General features: G+C 34.4%; 1 long non-coding RNA gene across 1 annotated transcript; it reads right to left on the minus strand.

Moving 5' to 3' along the window:
- Positions 1–532: 532 nt before the first annotated feature.
- LOC126676943 (uncharacterized) lies at positions 533–2913 on the minus strand. Its single transcript, XR_007640442.2, has 3 exons — positions 2649–2913; positions 1697–1781; positions 533–809 (listed from the first exon to the last, which is right to left on the minus strand). It is a non-coding gene; the product is annotated as an uncharacterized LOC126676943 (long non-coding RNA).
- Between the last annotated feature and the right edge of the window lie 707 nt (positions 2914–3620).

Raw genomic sequence — 3620 nt, forward strand, 5'->3', positions numbered from 1 at the left:
GATAAATAGGAGGCGTTTACTCCTCGATCGATATAGCATGTCACCAAGTTCCTCGTCGCCCGGGCATGCGGAAATCAAACAATTTCGATACGTAAGGTACAATTCAAACCCCTTATATCACCATGTTCTATAACTATGCCTAATTTATAACTCAGATAATCACTTAGGCACATCACAATATAATGCACATATCAACAAATCTCACATCCCCGTATTATATTCGAAAATCACAACCTAGCAAAATCAATCAATTTCAGACAATCACAATCAATTAAGGCTTGACTCTCTATGCTGCAGTAGTTCCTAGGTTACCTAGTGACTCAGTCACTAGGGTCAAATAGACATTTTTCACAGACCGGCAGTGGTAACTGGACCAACTGCTCTGATACCAACTTTGTCACGACCCAAAATCGAGGGCCGCGACCGGCGCTAGGGAATGGGAATTGTAGTTCCAAATCCCGTAGCAAGCCTGAAATTCACTATAAACTTTTTGCAAAACAACAATCTTAAATTTTAAAAAAAATCGGCAATATAACGTTTGAAAACTGTGCTACTGGCACCTGTTAAAAACACAAACCACCTTGTGCAAAATATCATGTAATCATATACAAAATGTGTGGATAAACCATTTTCCAAAAATACATCTTTATGCCACAGCACATGAAAAACATAAACTGTCAACTATCGAATTAATCTACTAACATAACTACTGCAGCTCTAAGAAGGGTAGGAACTCTCATAACTGAGACTTCCAGAACAGTGGATGGAAGCTCGACCACGTCACCACATAATAAACCTGAAAGAAAACACTATTGGGGGGTCAGCTTAAGCTGAGTGAGATATACCTTACTAACGGTATTATCACAAAATAACATCGCAGTTGAAATTCATTTATTTAAACAAATATAATATCATTATATTACAAACAAAGATTTGATCCGATAGAAACCTTAATCTTAAACTCCTAACATGTATCGTATTCATATCAAATCATTTTGATCCAAGTGGTACGGTCCCGAGATAGTTCAACCGAGTTACTCGTTACCACGTGGCATAGTCCCGAGATAGTTCAACCGAGTTACATCATGCCACTACTCGATCCCAAGGTGTGAGTCCCGAGATAGTTCAACCGAGTTACTCACTAGATACGGGTCCCGAGATAGTTCGACCGAGTTACCTCGTATCTACCAAAATTATAATCCTCCTTTCCGATACCCAAACATATTCCATTTCATAATCATAAATATGATCAATATTTAATGAGCTCATGTCAAACAATTCTAAGTACAGACATCTAAACTCTTACAAACACCGGTGATCACACGGCCTATTGACGCCCAATAGGTAGCTTGTTTCTTCGGATCACACATCAATTTCAAACATAGAACAAATAGCAACAAAACGATATACAATTCAATCCAACACCAAATATTTAATTCACTCACAAATATATAATCAATCAATACATAATTTAATTGTCAAATGTAAATTATTAATATGTATACTCATATACATATATATATAACTATTTCATTAGTCATATTCCGTGTATCCCACGGTAGAATAACCATTTAGTTCATACAATTCCAAATCACAACAAATGATTATATAATGCGATGTGTTTTTATAACTTATAATTAAAATGTTTAATAATATAATTATAGCGTAATAATACGCGAGAGTAAAGTATACTCACCGAATTTGCTATCCAAATCATGATATCAAAATAATGGCCGAACCCCACTAAGCCAACACCGTCAAGTCCGTACTCGTCAATATGTCTGTCGCAATATAATACAAATACGTTTAAAGTTAATAAACATATAACCAATATTTATAAGCCTAAGCTATTAGCGTAGGTCGACTTCTTAACTTTAACTCGATATTCTTAGAATATCGACTTTAACTTTCTAAATCCAATTTCCATGTTTCAAATTCAATAACGTATTTAAAAACTTAAATACGTCTAGCTTAATTCTCACATCCAACCTTTACATTTTATTGGTTATATTAACCAAAAACATCTTAAGCGTTCAAATTTGACTCTTTAGCATTTTATGTGTACTTCGTATATTATGTTTTATACTTAAAACGCCTATTCCATAACTCCTATTCTCTAGCGTTTTTAAGTATAAAACAACCCATATACCTCATATAATATCATTTCCAAATCGATAAAACTTTCGTCCAAAGTTTGTTTTCGAAAACTATTTTACGTTACGTTCGATTTCTAACTCCGTAACTCAACGTATATCGCAAAATCGAACGTACTAGGACCTCGGGGAAGGGGTGGTTTGGACCCCTTCCTATTGTCGTGGCCCTCCCCTGTTTTTATAGGGGAGGGGCTGCTCAGTTCTGGTGCGTAGCACCAGAGCTGCAACAGCTCGGCACCACCGTGCATTCAGCACGGTGGTGCGCCTGCTGGACGGCCGGGTCCAGCAGGTCCGGCCACCACCTATCATTAAACCCTTAAGCATACTCAATGCACAACTCTCATTCTCATACCAAAACAACACAAACTCAGCTCTACCTAATCAATTAGACATCCAAAACATCACAATTAACCTTTAAGTTATCATTACCATCAATTTTGAACAAAAATCGAATTTATTACTGCTGAAAACCTAACCACAGAACAATATTTTTACCTTGAGTCTATGGGATAGATGCATAGAGCTTTCCTTCCCCGTTCCGTGGCCGCAAGAATCGTCTAATTCGGACCAAAATCGAGCAAGATATGGCAATTCTAAGTTCTTGCATGTTTAAGCTTTCTAAGGAAGGAGATGAAGTTGAGGGCTGAGTCCTTTTTTTTTTCTATTGCTGATCTGAGAATCAAATCAATTTGATTCAAGTTTTAATGGGAAAAGTCTCCTTTAGTCCTTTGAATTGCCATTTTTAACCATTTTAACTTCTAGCTTTTATTTCGCCCAAATTCGTCGATTAAATACCCGATTTTTATACTTCAATAAATTTTATATTATTTATTTTCCAAATAAATAATACCACCTTAATAGCTCCTAATTCAATTTCCGATAATTTATTTTAGCGATTTTATTTTTGTTTTCGCTAAAAATGCTCAAATTCCAATTTGAGCTAGAATGCTTGTTTTTCCATCAAATTTTGCTTAATGAATATCGATTGCCAATTAATCGATATTACATGCTTAAATATTAATTTCCATATATACAGTTTATTTAAATTATATTTTTCGAGAATTAAATCATTATTTTCTAGTTTAGGCTTAAATTTGCCTTTGTCCATTTTTTTCCATAAACTCTTTTAAAATCCATTTTCATTTCTTTTATGAACTTTTAGCATTGAAATTTTCTTTTCAAAATTTCAATATCGACCTACTCGAGTCCTCTTTTATTTAACTCTTTCGCTAATTTCCTCATTTTTTTTCTCATTTTGACGATTCAAAATGAGACGCACCGCTTACTCTTGAAACATCCAAATTTCAGGGTATTACAATTATATTTTGTGCTCTACTTTAAATGCTAAAGTTTATTATATTGATCGCCCCTTTTCTCTTTTTAGATTCTTTTAGAGTTACAAAATCTCGCCTTTAAAATTAATGATTATTCCATTCTTTAATATGTCTATAAGTAATACTAATCTTT

Source organism: Mercurialis annua, linkage group LG1-X, assembly GCF_937616625.2.
Source record: "Mercurialis annua linkage group LG1-X, ddMerAnnu1.2, whole genome shotgun sequence".
Classification (NCBI taxonomy): Eukaryota; Viridiplantae; Streptophyta; class Magnoliopsida; order Malpighiales; family Euphorbiaceae; genus Mercurialis; species Mercurialis annua.